Source organism: Macrotis lagotis, chromosome 3, assembly GCF_037893015.1.
Source record: "Macrotis lagotis isolate mMagLag1 chromosome 3, bilby.v1.9.chrom.fasta, whole genome shotgun sequence".
In the NCBI taxonomy this organism is placed as follows: domain Eukaryota; kingdom Metazoa; phylum Chordata; class Mammalia; order Peramelemorphia; family Peramelidae; genus Macrotis; species Macrotis lagotis.
Genome location: NC_133660.1, coordinates 273,062,746 through 273,077,807, shown reverse-complemented (window position 1 = coordinate 273,077,807; position 15,062 = coordinate 273,062,746). Strand labels below are relative to the sequence as shown.

General features: G+C 42.0%; 1 pseudogene; it reads left to right on the top strand.

Moving 5' to 3' along the window:
* The first annotated feature begins 3,137 nt into the window (after window positions 1–3,137).
* LOC141519356 (vomeronasal type-1 receptor 4-like) lies at window positions 3,138–7,394 on the top strand (annotated as a pseudogene).
* Window positions 7,395–15,062: the final 7,668 nt, after the last annotated feature.

Here is a 15,062-nt window from a genome sequence, read left to right as displayed (position 1 = left end):
AGAAACTTCTGCCTCCCTCTCTCAATTAGGACTGCCTAAGGATCTGACTCTGACAAAACCACAGCGCCTCACGCTTACAACCTCTTACTCAGCTGCGAAAGTGAACCTGATTCCGAACCTTTCTTCTCTCCATCTAATCCTCTGCCATTTCTCTTTGAAATCTCCCTCTCCTCCGAATACAAAGAAAAGCCTCTAGCCAAATCTTAATGACTTCAACAAAAAGTCTCACACTAAAGCTTTGCCCAACTCTCAACCTATTCAAAAGCTCCACGTGAACCCTAACTTTCCCCTTCCGACTCTAAGCCAAACATCCAACTCTTTAGAATCCTCTGCCTTCTACTCCTCATGCCAACCAAAGCAAAAATCACTTGGAGCCATAAACAGCAGCTTACTGGACCTTGATCCGAAACTCCATCCTGTTTATAGCTTAGGAATGGGAAGGAAAAAGAGGTCAAGTACCTTGGCTGAAGTCCCATAGCTAAGACAGACTTTAGATAAGCTTGGAAGGAATTATGGGATCTGATGCTGAGTGAAGGCAGCAGAACCAAGAGACCATTTAAAAACGTATCAAGATCATGATGAGTTGAGCAGCTATGATAATGCAGGTGCTCTCAGCAGTGAAGGGATCTAGACAAATCCTGGAGGATGCATTCGCCATAAAGGCATCCTTAGCATGATGAAAGTCAAAATAGAAACCCGAAAAACTAAAAACACCCGGGAAAATGGGAATGAATACTACCTTCACTTTGTTACAAAGTTTCACTTCTGTTTTCCCTTGCCACCGTATGTTTTCCTTTCTTTTCGCTAATTCCTGATCCCTCAAGGACAAAATGATTAATTTGAAAACATGTTAAACACAGATGAATATGTGTCCAACTTTGACCAGAGTATTCATCGCCGATCTATTGCAATATTTGACATTTCTAAAATGCAAGTGGCTGAGTGTTGGAAAAACCTCTAGACTATGTAATTTGAAAAATAAACTTAAACTCAACAACCGCTGCAGGTAACACTGACTTCTCATTGTCCCCAAGTGGTGATAGCTGTCACTTTATGGTGAAGACTTTTCAGGTAGGTCAGGCCCCATAAATTTCTTGGTGGCACTCTCAGCTGCCTCGGGCTTTTTTCTGGATTTCTCATTCCATCAGCCAAAGACCACAATCACTGTCTGGGGTGCTTCATCCAATCTCACCCTTGGGGCTATGATTTCTCTGATCGTTGGTTGAATACTGATAATGCTGGAAAGCTCATGTGCCTCATGTTGTCTTGGGCAGTGGGGATCCTATAGGTATCTAGATGTATGTTTGTTTATCTCTGGGCAAATCTGTTTAGACCTCGTTCCGAATGTCTTTACAAACACAAGTAGAGATGCCTTTGGCTCTGGGGAATCTGAATGTAGCATTGACTTGTATCTCTTACCCCATCCCAGCTCGAACGTAGTCATCTGGAGAAAAGCACATACACACACACACACACACACGCACGCACGCACGCAAACACACACAGAAACACACAAAGACACAAAGAAATAGAGCCAAGGCTGAACAAACAGTGGCTCACCAAGTAACAGACAAAAAGGCAGAAAGTTGAGAATGGAAAGCGTTAGAGAAGGGCACAGACTTGCCTGGAGAAGTCAATCAATGGAAGGGGAGGGGGTGTGGAGCTTTATCCAGTTCATTAAGGAGGAGGAGGTGGGCTTCAGGGTCTTCGGCACGTGACGAAGTTTCTCTTGGAAGGCAGGAAGGAGGGGGCTTCATTGGCTGTGACGCGGCAGCAGTCGGGCTATAATAGGGGAGAACCTGAGGCAGAGGTATTCATTCTGCAGAGCCTGGGAGAGTGTGGGGCTAGCGCTTGGCGGTTCGCAGCTCCAGCTCGGAGTCCTTTGGACCTGAGCATTTTTCTACAGGAATCCCCGAGTTGGGGGGTGGCGGGTCGCGTGTTGTCCCCCCCTTCAAGAAGCAAGAGACGAGGTTGCCCTGGGGCGTCTCTGTTCAGGAGAAGTTTCCCGGGTGCAGCCACCGGCCCGGGTCCAACCCTTAGGTGTCTGATATTTCAGCAGGCCCCCCTCTTAGTCTGATTCCGCAGGTGGCTGGGATGCCCAAGGAGAGGAAGGCCGGGGGCCAGAGGAGGCAGGGCCAAGACCCTTTTTCCTCCCAGCCTCTGCAGAATGCAGCCGGAACCCCGAGGGACAGAAGACGTGCGTCCGCCGGGACAGTCGCCAGGATGCCCCAGGGCGTCTCTTCTGCCACCCACGCCAGCTGCTTCCAGTCGGATGCCAGCCGAGTCGCCCGTGCCACGCCTCCTGCCAGTTCCCTCGACTGCAGCCAGCTCGGCCCTATCATCCAGGCCAAAGCCTTGATCCGGCACCCCGACGCTGCTTGCTCCGGAGACCTGAAAGTCGCCCTCTCTCACCCTGACCTCTGGCTCCAGTTTCATGCTCAGCAGAATGAAATAATGGCACCAGGTCAGGGCGGGCCATGTTCCCCATCCTAACATACAAAGTCCAGGGCCTGGACGATGAGGCTCACTACCAGCTCAAGGTAGACTTCCAACATAGCAATCCCCATCACTGGCGTTTCCAGAAGGGCCAATGGGCTCCCTATCAAGTGGAAGAGGCCTTGCTGCCAGGGGGTCAGTTCTACATCCACCCTGACTCTCCCAACACCAGGCCACACTGGATGAAGAAGGCCATCTCCTTCAAGAAACTCAAACTGACAAACGCCAAGACCCCTTCTGGGAATGCCAACCAGCCCATCTTACTCAAGTCTCTGCACAAATACAAGCCCAGGCTTCACCTTGAAGAAGTGAAGGCTGGACACCAGGCCTCCCTGCCTTTCGGCTCTTCCTCCTTGTCCTCTGGCCACATTTTCACCTTCCCAGAAACAGAATTTATTGCCGCCACTGCATATAACAACGTGGAGATCATTTGCCTCAAAATCAACAACAGTCCCTTTGCTATGGCCTTTTGAAAAGGCCCCCTGGGCCAAGGGATCTTGAACAATGGTCCCCCTCCCCCCCATGGAGAAGTTAGTGCCAGTACCTCTCTGGAAGCTGCTTCTCTAGTTGGTGGCCATGCCCTTGGAGGCAAGGAGGATGCTCCCCAAGACAAGGACAGGGTTTTCCCTAGTCCTTCCCATATGAGCCCCATCCCACAGACCCCCTTTCAGCAGAACTGTGCCTCCACTCCTGGCTGGAGCAGTAGGAGCATTGTGCCCCTGAGCCATGTTGCCATGAACCCAGGCACCCTATCTTCTGCTTCTCCACCTACCATGTCTTTTAACTGCACACCAGAACCCATAGTCTCAATAAGGGTGGCCCCTAAGGCCCTCTCTGACACCTCGCAGACAGGCAATGTAGTCTGGCTCCAATTGGGGCACCTAAAGTCTAGGGAAGACCACCCGGAAGCTCAAGACGAGCAATGGCTACCCACAGAAAACTCAACCTATCCGACCAAGTCATCTTGGGCTCATTCAATAGTGGGTCAACCAAGAAGAGATGGTTATCTCCCAAGGATTCAGGCAGGAAGTTTCTTGAGGGAAATTAGGGAGCAACAGGCCTGGTGTCCCACACTCCAAGGATTCAGCACCTACATTACCCCCAAGGGAGCTTCTTCAATCCCGAGTCACCAACTGTGCCCAAGACAGGCTCTGGCCCAAGATAAGCAAAATGAGCTCTCCATTCTCTGGCAGAAATCCGGGAGCCAGCTTCACCTCTGGTGGCAATTTTGGACTCTATTCAGTGCAGCAGCTCCAGTACCAGCAGCACCCATTTGGACCTGAGCTCCATCTACCCAGTCTTCCTTCCCTCCACTTGTCTAGCAGCCAGGCCTTGTGATGTCAGATGAGATGCTGTGTACTCACTGTGGGAAGGCCCCAATTTCCTCCATGGGATGGCAGATGGGAATGTTATGGAATGTCTTCGATCTGTACCACCAAATTTCATGGACCCTTTTACTGGATCGCAGGAATTGGAATATTTTCAAGACAAAACCGGCACCACTCTCATCAACTCAGAATCTGATGGGTCCATGCTAGCTGAATCCATTTCCAAGATTTGTTAGTCTCCTCAGGATGCCAGTAATTCAGACTCCCCCGTGACTTGCCCAGTAAACCTCCAGGATGTCCACTTCTAGGGGAGCAACAATCAATTGGATTCCTTACAGAAACACGAACGCGCATGCGTGCGCGCACACACACACAAACATAAACAAAACATAAACATACACAATCTCAAACACAAGGTGGGTGTGGAGGTGGTGCGCAGCAGCTGCACAGCCCCGGCAACATGAGAACCTGCTGCTCTCCTTGGGTGGGTGTGCAGGTGACGTGCAGCAGCTGCTTTGTTTTACTTTGGATCTGAATGGCATTGTCCATAAGTGGTCTCCCAAGGTTATCCTTCTCTGAAATTCTGAGAAAGCGACATCCATCATCATGGATCAACTCATAATGTTATTATTAATGTGTACAATGTTTTCTTCATTGCTATGACTTGTGAGAACTAGGAAAACCTTCTTTTAATCCCTTTCTTTAATCACCGTTGATACTTTAGACCATAAGTTTTAAACCATTCAAGTTTCTTTCTCTTTCTAGGTGCATTGGCCTATTTATAGCCACCTTGAACATAGTGATAGGGGAAGAAATATCTTCTATTCTGTCTTGCCATGGATTCTGTTTTTTTTCCTAAATCCATCCCTGAGGCAGAACCTGCAAGATCATTTCTTCATTAGATTCCTAGTAGCAAGAAAAGATATTAGTTGAAGTTGAATATTTGCCATGTGAGACATTTCTTGACATGTTATTCACATGAACAACAATTTTACATAATCTATCACTTTATGTCAATTCAATGTGAGTTTGGGGTCTGTGACACTTCATGTAGATAGATCCTTTCATGCCAGGCCAGCTTAGTAGGGTACAGGAAGCTGATGAATCCTGTCAAGTCTTTGTCCTTAGAGACTGAAACTTTTGCTCCTGGACTGAATAAGTTGTTGTATCCCTGAGATAGAAACTGGGATGGAAGTTTCCCCCTTCATCAATTTTTTTCCCCAGACATAATCAGAACCCATGCTAATTTTTGGTCATGTCCAACCCATAGGTAGACAATACTCCTTATATTTAAACAGAGGCTGTATTCTCTTGTAACCTTATTAATATTCTATTTAATTGCTGATCTCTTGGTATTTCCAACAATTTCAACGAAGTAGAAAACTTTGGGTAACAAAATAAAAGATACTGTTATGGTTTCTGCAGTTAGACAATCATAGGGTATGGAAGGTGGGGAAAGAATCAACTTTGGGTCTATTTCCTTCAGACTGGATTCTCATTTCCGTGATGTCCATAGAATGAAGGACTCTCCTTGGCACTTCTTTCCCTGTTATAGCCTAGTCTTTCCTTTGCTCTTTGCTTGCTCCAACATCTAGATTCTAGTCATCCAGTTTTTTTCTCAGATTTTCAGATGACTTTTCCATTTGTATCAAAATAGTCTAGAGCATGAGACAAGTCTCTCACATCATCAATATATATATATATATATATATATATATATATAATGCTGAAATCTGTTCATGCAAATGTGAATTTGTGAAACATAATTTAAAGTTTTATTGTTTTTTGCTCCAACTCCCATGGAAACATAAAATAAAATAAAATAAAATAAAATCTTGAGACAAGGTCTCAATAATTCTTGCTCTGAGGCTTGGCCACATGGTTCAATTAAGTTTCTGGGTTGCCTCTCATTTCTCACTATTTGTTAGAAAATTTAAAAAATTCTCCTATTACTTGTCCCCATGGAAGAGAAAGTAACATTCAACTGTTCCAGGTTCCATGTTTTCTAATTATCTATCTAAGATCTATCTATCTAATTATCTATCTATCTGAAGGCCTTTGGGACTTCTACTAGAATTCCAATAGTCATACCTTATATATGAAGGAATTATCTCTTTAAAATGAGGAAAGCTCTCAGCTGGAAGAAGAGAAAGGCTCTTTTTGTCAAATGGAAAATTCTCCTAATGTTCTATCGAGTCCAGATAAGAAGTTACTTCCCCCCAAATTGTTGTCCTATTATCTATCTCATTATCCAAGAACCACATGAGCCCTTTGTGAGTTCAAAGCTTTTCCTCCAAATTTGATTCACCAATGAAAAGTCATTGGTTCCTTTTAAAATATTGAATCATCCAAAAAAACCTAGATTTTTCTGGAAGCCCAGTTATATATCCTGTCACTAGGAGTCAGTGCAGCAAATGGGATATTTGGATAGCCCACCTAGAGGAAATGGTGATATGAATATGCAAGTGTATGAGATTTGGTGCTTGGGAGAAAGGGTATGATTCTGTTTATGCTCATGTATACACATGAGTGTGTGATATGAACTTAGGGATTTCTGAAGGCAATTGGCCACTAGCTACCAATTCATCATTCCTCCTTCAGCATCCTCACAGGTGAACTGTGGGCCTTCATTTCATTCACCATGAGAGATTTTGGAATGATCTTTATGTCTTCTTCCATGATATCTCCATCTATGCCTACTTAACACTCCAAGAGTGTGCACCTCTATAACAGAGTAGTGGGGATTATTTTCTTTTCTCAAATTGGAATTACTTTCTCTGCTGTTATGGCTTCCCTTTGTTCAGCAGCCACAGGTCAAGGCCAGTGGAACCCATAGTGGTCCAATTTATGTTGTCTAATACCATAGTGCTCCTCTCCCAGGGATGCCCACTAGTACTCTTCCATTTAGAGAAAGGATATTTCCTGGGAAATGCAGGTTGTAAAATGGTATTTTACCTTCATTGTGTTACCCACAGACATTCCATCTCTACCACCTGCCTCCTGAGTGCTTTCCAGGTGGTCACCATCAGTCCCTGCCACTGCAGCTTGGTGAAATTCAAAGTCAGATTTCCAACGTTCATTAGACCATCATGATTCCTTTGCTGGATATTCAACATGCTTATGGAAATGAGTGTTCCCATACATATAAAAGAATTGAGGAGTGTCAACAGCAGCCATAGAGGTAGAATGGATCTCCTTTATTGCTATAGGGAAAGGGCACTTAAAGTGATTGCCATCTTCCCTTCCCTTTGAGATACATTGTTAGTAGGATGCATGGTCTTCACCAGTAGCGACATGATATTTTCACTATACAGACATCATCAGAGAGTCCATCATATTCACAGCAGTTGTATGGCTCCAAGGACATTTCCAGAGATAGAGGCCAGTCAAACCATCCTGCTGCTTGTGAGCATCTTTGCCACTGCTTACTGTATCAGTTGTGGCTTCACACTTTTCAAAGTGCATGTGATACATTCTGGTGCCTGGGTAGCAGTTGAGAGTACATTCATTGCCCCTTTTTTGTTGATTCATAGGGACCCTGAACCCTCCAAGTCCTGCTGTGTTCCCTGATAGAGGGCAAGTCTATAGTCTCAGAAGAACCATCAGGGCTTGTGAGTCATTCTGTAGTATCTGGGCAAGATTCCTTTGTGAAGATGCCTTGGAAAGACCTGACTAAGCTGTCCTTGTCCCAGTAGATAAGTCAAACCAGGATCTATGGTGGTAGGAGATGTCAGCTTTTCTCAACCCTTACTATGTGGGACAGAGAACCTAAAGAAGGACTTTGGGCCACTAGGATTACAGGTTTTTACTCACTTCTAGTATTAGCTCTTCCCTGCCTGATCCCAAAGTCTCTAGTCAGCATCATCAGATATTCCTTCTGCTCCAACACTCTGCATTTCACTTATCTCTTCTCCCTTTGTTCTTCACCTACTATCTCCCATCTTCATGCTTTTATACTGAAGAAAGCCTCCTTACTTCCTACTACTGTCACATCACCGGGTCTCTCATCTTTTAGATGAAATTTAGATATTGCCTGTATGGGAAGCCTTTAGCAATCTTTCACTTTCTTAGACATTCTTCTTTCATAAACTACCTTGGATTCAATTGCTTTGGGTTTACTTGTATTAATTTACATTGTATTTATGTTGCATGAATTTATGAACATCCTTCCTGTTTCATCTTTACAATGTAAAATCCTTCAGTACAAGGACAGTTTTGCTCTTCATATTGTAATCCCAGCTCCAAGTCAAGATCCGGGCACATAGTCACCACTGAATACATACTTGTTGCTTCATTGATTGATAGGTTTTCTTGAAATGAGTGAGTGGACTTTCTTATACCCTCCTCATAGCAGTCATTTTGTATCTATGATACATGGCAGGTCAGATCTGTAGGACAATGAGGAGTGTCCTTTACTGAAAAGAGCTCCAGATTTGGAAGGAGATGCCCTGGGAGTGCAAACATTCTCTAATTAAGATCCTGTGTAAAGTTCAAATGATTTTATAGCAGCTTTTTTTTGTAATAGTAAAGAATTGGAAATTCAGGGGATGTCCATTAAATGGGAAGCGGCTGAATATGTCATAGTATAGGTCTGTTATGGAGTTCTATTGTTCCATAAGAAGTCAGGAATGATTAGACTTTAGAGAAGTATGGGAAGAATTACATGAATTGAGGCTGAGTGAGGGGAGCAGAATCAAGAAAATATTGTATACTTTAATAGGAAGAATATGAGTTAATTAATGATGACAGATGCAGCTTTCCCAGCAGTTCAGAATTGAATTGTAACCTTGGGAGGCCTGTTATGGACAAGGTCATTCATATCCAATGGAAAAAAAACCCAGAAATTGAACATATACTATATTCACTTTTCAGACTTTCCTCGTGATTTTCCTTCCTGTCTCATGGTTTTCTTTCTTTCCCCTTAGTCCTAATTTCTCTTAAATAAAATGACTAGTATATAAGAAATATGTTTGAAACAAATGTGCTTGTACAACTGTTACCAGATTGTTCCTTTCCAAGGAGGGGAATGGGTGGGTAAAGGAGGGAAGTAGAAAAATGTATAACACATAAATTTGCAAATAATGAATGTTGAAAAGCTCACATAGCTTGTACTGGGAAATATAAAATAAAATATCCCAAAAAAGGACCCTGAATTGTCAGCATCAGTTGGCTGATGGACTCACCAGTTCTGAGCAACCATGCCACTAAGGACCTGTTTCAGCTGGCCCTCATATTGGCCAACTAACCCATGGGTGGTTGGGGACCCTACATAATCTGGGGCAGAGTCAGCAATAAGGATTCCGTGATCTAACTAGGAAATGTTTTAGACCAATCCCAAAATATAAAGAAGCGGCTCTGCCAATTGAGTAAAATGGAAACCTATACAGACTCCTTTCTTCAAGGTAATGGAAACATTTCAGACCTGCTAGGACTTGCAGCACTGATCTTTATCTTGTTTTCAGGTTTTTTTTATATTTTCTTTTTTAAGATTTCTGTTTAAGATCACTAGTCAGTGGCCAATTGTCATAGCATATAGATAACATCCACGTTTTTTTCCCCAGGATCCTGGTAGAGGGAGTGGAAGAGGAGTTTCTCAATACTTCCCTCCTCCCTCCCCCTTTCCAAGTGGATGACAGAAATGCTAGGCATCATTTATGAAGCACTTCAGTACATGATAGACACTGAGAAGACAAAGAAAGGCAACCAATGGCTGCTCTCCATCAACTCACAGTCTAAGGGGGGGAGACATCAAGAAAAGACCTCTGGTAAACAAGTTAGAGAAAGGATGAAGTGGAAATGATCAGCAGAAGGAAGGCAGCATAGTTCAAGAGAATTGGAACTTGAAAGAAGCAGAGATGAGGAGGAAGACAATTTCAGGCATGGGGGACAGCAGAGAGAGAGGACCTCAAGTCTTCAGGGGCAAAATCTCATGGAAAGGAATAACAAAGAATTGAATATCACTCAAGCTAAAAGTATGAGGTGGCAAATTAGATGGCAGAGGACTGTAAATGCAGGCCATGAAGGGATTTCTTTTCCTTTTTTTTAGGGTTTTTTTTGTGAGCCAAATGGGGCTAAGTGGATTTCCCAAGGCCACACAGCTAGGTAAGTATTAAGTGCCTGAGACAGAATTTGACCTTAGATACTCCTGACTCCAGGGTTAGTAATCTATCCACTGCATCACCTAGCCACCCCTCCATGAAGGGATTTCACTGATATACAGAGGACTTTATATTTGAATCCAAAGGTGATTGAGAAGCACTGAAATAGTCTGAATGGAGGGGGGCATCATCTTCGAATGATACATCATAACTTGAGAAAATCTGGTAATACTTTGCTTTAGGAAAAGCTCCCTGGCAGATAAATGGAGGATGCATGAGACTAGTGGGAGATATGGGGCAAGCCACCCCACCAGTATGTTCTTGCTATATGTAATAAGTTCAGGTATGAGTTGATGCTCTACAGTCTGCCTCTGAGTGATGGTAGAATAAGTGGAGAAATTTATTTGTTCCTGTTGTCATTCAGTCATGTCTGACATCCCCCTCAGCTTCTTCTACTTCCATTATCACTTGAAGGCTGTGCCAGTTCATGTTCATTATTTCTATAGCAGATAATGAAGGAAGTTAAATGATAAACAGAGGATTTTCCTTTTTCTTTAAGTTTTTCTTTGCAAGGCTACACAACTAGGTAATTATTAAATGTCTGAGGCCGGATCTGAACTCAGGAACTCCTGACTCCAGGGCCAGTGCTCTAACCATGGCACTCCCTAGCTGCCCCCAAACAGAGCATTTTCTATTTGATCCTGAAATAGAGAACTACTAGAATCAATTAATTAGTGTGGGGGAGGGTATATGCATCATACCTACTTTCAAGCTTTCTGAACATCAGGGTCATTTCCAATGAATCACATCATCTCATTATTTGGGAAAGTATTCAAATATCAACCTTAATATTGCACTTTACAGTGCATAGTCTGAATTAATTTCTTTAAGTGATTTCATGTCTTTGCTGTCTGAGGGACTCTTGAAAGTCTTCTCTAACACCATAGTTCAGAAGAATCAAGTTAGTGACTATGTTTCCCTTGTAATTCAACTGCCACAGTCACCCACTGCTACTAGAAAAACTACAAGTCTAGCTATCTGAGCGTTTGGTGGCATGGCAAGTCAGTGGCTTTAGTTTATTAGCCGGCTGCTCCAGATGAACCATGGCTTTCCTTCCAAGGAGAAGGCATCTTTTAGTTTCCTGGATGAAGACACCAACTTCACTCATCTTTGAGCCCAAGAATATAAAACCTGTCACAGCTTCCATTTCATCACCCTCTGTTTGCCAGGAAAGGATGGGACCAGTTGCTAAGATCTTCTTTCTGTGAATATTTAGGTTCAACAAAAGCTTTTACAGTCTCTTCTTTCACCTTCATCAAGAGGTTCTTAAATCATGAGCAGGTGAACTTCAGAGAATAGACTGAAGTCTTCTCGGCCATTCAATGAGGAAAGACAATTCCAAAAGACTTAGGAGAGTAAATTCACCCACATCCAGAGAAAAAGCTATAGCGTCTGAATGTAGACCAAATCATATTATTTTCTCTTTGGAAAACTGATTTTTTCCTTCTCATTTTTTCTCTCTTTTCTGGTGATTCTTCTTTCATATCATGACCAATATGGAAATGTGTTCTCCATGATTGACCTTTATCAGTATATATGTTATCATAGGGAAGGGAAGGAGAGAGAAAAATGTGGAACTCAAAAGCTTACAAAAATCCATGGTAAAACATCTTTGCATGTAATTTGAAATAACGCATATTCAATTTTAAAAAAGAGTTATCTTAGTTCCTTTTCACTTTCTGCCATCTCTAGCATCATCAGCATATCTGAGATTGTTAATATTTCTCCCAGCAGCCTTAATTATTCCTTTACATTCACCAGGTCTGGCAGTTCAAATTATTATATACTCTGCATATAAGTTCAATAAAGTCAGGTTCAAATAAATAAATCTTGCCTTGCCTTAATCCTTTCCCAATCTTAAGCCAATTGGTTGCTCCATATTTGGTTCTCACTGTATAGTTCTACCTGTTGCTTCTTACCCAGCATTCCTCGGGAGATAAGTAAGATGATCTGGTCCATCCATGTCATTCAGGAGTAGACAAAGATGGTTGGAATCTCCACAATCAAAGGCTTTAGTGTATTAGGTGAAGAGAAGGTCATGTTTTTTTTCCCTGAAACTCTTTTGCTTTCTGGATACTCCAGGGAATGTTGGCACTTTGATCTCTAGTTCCTCTACCAATTCTGAAACCAGCTTCTTCTTCTGGTCATTCTCAGTCCACATAGTTCAGAAGCCCAGCTTGAAAAATTGAGGCATAATGTTCTGGCATGTGAGATGAGTGAAATTACTTGGTAATTTGGACATTACTTGGCATTCATTTCTTTAATTCTTCTAATCCAGTGGCCACTATTGTATTTTCCAAATTTGTACTCGGACCATGGGTCAGGGTCCTGTCTTGTTACTTGACTATGATGTTTCAGGTGCTCACTGTTTGTTCACAGTGTTAGGATAATCCTATCCAGTCCTGCCTGTTGCACCAGTGATCCTGGGATTCAAAATTTGTCCTCCAACCTGGGGTTGGGACTCTCATTACTGGCCTGCTGCACCTCTGGCTTGATGAGCCGGAACTGAACTTTGCTGAGGCTAAGAATTCCTTCTGGCTTTCCAGTTCTCACACTGCTGAGCTATAATCCCCTTTTATTCACAGGAAACAGCCATTCACTAAAGTTCGTCTATAATATCTTGAGTTGCAAACCTGCTTCCCTCTTTTTTGTGGTTTTTAGGATCTCTTTGGAAGATTCATTTAAAGTTGTTTTAGGAAAAGCTCCCAGAGTTTCCTAGGTTCATGCTGCCATCTTGACTCTACCCCCTCCTTCCTGAATTTTATTTTCTTGAAAGTGTTTGGAAGTCTTTTTCTTGGAGTCTTCAAGATGATTGTGTGAGATAGGAGATAATCTGTCTACTAGACTCCTTGTATAACTTTGCATTTCTGATTCTCATTTCTTTCATTCTATCCTCGAGTCCCAATACAGAAGAAGCTGCCAGTTGTTCTTGGATGCTTTTCCAGAATTGATAAGATCCACCTTACCTTAGGGTATGGAGAAAATGAAAGATGAGCTTCTTCCCTCCATTACCTACTTATTCCTTTCTTCTGAAGTATTTCTTTCTCTTCTCAATGATGATGGATGCAGCTTTCCCAGCAGTTCAGAGATGAAGGATAACTTTGGGAGACCTGACATGGACAATGCCATTCATATCCAAAGGAAAATAAAAAAAATAAAAACCAGATTCTGCACTTATACTATGATCACTTTTAAAACCTTCCTTGTTATTTTCCTTCCTTTCTCATGATTTTCTATCTTTCTCTTTAATCCTAATTCCTCTTAAACAAAATGACTAGTATATAATAAATATATTTGATACAAATGTGCATGTGCAACTCTTATGATTTTCCCCTTCAAAGGGGGGAATGGGTGGATAAGGGAGGGTAGGAGAAACATGTTTATCACAAAAAATCTGCAAATGGATGAATGTTGAAATACCCACATAACTCAAAGGCACATGACTAGTTCGAATATGACGTAGACTTTGAACTTTGGGTTTCCTAACCCCAGGATTGCTGTTCTACTACTACTACTGCTGCACGTTGCCATCTCTAAGCACCTTTATACTCTTTGTCCTGCCCGACCTTTGAACAATGTTCAGTGTTTTAACTTTCATTTCATTCTTCTACATGGATTCAGAGAAATTTCCTGTATCTTCATTTGCAACAACTCACACAAAGTGTATATAAAAGGACTCTCAGGTCTGAGAAGTAAAGCAGTAGTAATAAAGTCTTTTCTCTCCTAGTCTTGAAAGGACAGTATAAATTCCTTGAACTTGTTTATTTATTCATTCATTTCTTTATCCATTCATCAATTCAAAAATCTAACCATCTATTCCTTTTTAATTCATTCATTCCTTTGTTTTTGTTTATTCATCTATATGTTGATTGATTTAGCCATATAGAATGCAGTACCTTCCCTAGAAAGCACACAAAGGAATATTCCAGGGATACCAAAATTAAAAGATGCTAGAATGATTCATTGATTTTTACTTTCCCTTAATTTTTTCATTTTTTATAATAGCCTTAATATTTTATAGTCTGCCTTACTTAGAAAAATTCTGCTGTGAACTCTTTACTCAGCTTGAGTAGGTTTTATTACATTTCATGTATACGAGAGACAGTGTATCCTGTTGTATATATTGATGACAGTGTGATTTTGGATTGTCAGTTCAGTGAGTTTTATCATATTCCTCCAACTGTTTTTTAAAATTTATTTTTATTAAAGATATTATTTGAGTTTTACAATTTTCTCCCAATCTTGCTTCCCTCCCCCCTCCCCCCCCACAGAAAGCACTCTGTCAGTCTTTACTTTGTTTCCATGTTGTAACTTGATCCAAATTGGGTGTGATGAGAGAGAAATCATATCCTTAAAGAGAAGAGAAGTCTAAGAGGTAACAAGATCAGACAATAAGCTATCTGTTTTTTTCTAAATTAAAGGGAATAGTCCTTGCACTTTGTTCAAACTCCATAGCTCCTTATCTGGATACAGATGGTACTCTCCTTTGCAGACAGCCCAAAATTGTTCCCGATTGTTGCACTGATGGAATGAGCAAGTCCTTCAAGGTTGAACATCACTCCCATGTTGCTGTTAGGGTATACAGTGTTTTTCTGGTTCTGCTCATCTCACTCAGCATCAGTTCATGCAAATCCCTCCAGGTTTCCCTGAAATCCCATCCCTCCTGGTTTCTAATAGAACAATAGTGTTCCATGACATGCATATACCACAGTTTGCTAAGCCATTCCCCAATTGAAGGACATTTACTGGATTTCGAATTCTTTGCCACCACAAACAGGGCTGCTATAAATATTTTTGTACAAGTAATGTTTTTACCCTTTTCCTTCATCTCTTCAGGGTATAGACCCAATAGTGGTATTGCTGGGTCAAAAGGTATGCACATTTTTGTTGCCCTTTGGGCATAGTTCCAACTAGCTCTCCAGAAGGGTTGGATGAGTTCACAGCTCCACCAACAGTGTAATAGTGTCCCAGATTTCCCACATCCCTTCCAACAATGATCATTATCCTTCCTGGTCATACTGGCCAACCTGAGAGGTGTGAGGTGGTACCTCAGAGAAGCTTAAATTTGCATTTCTCTATT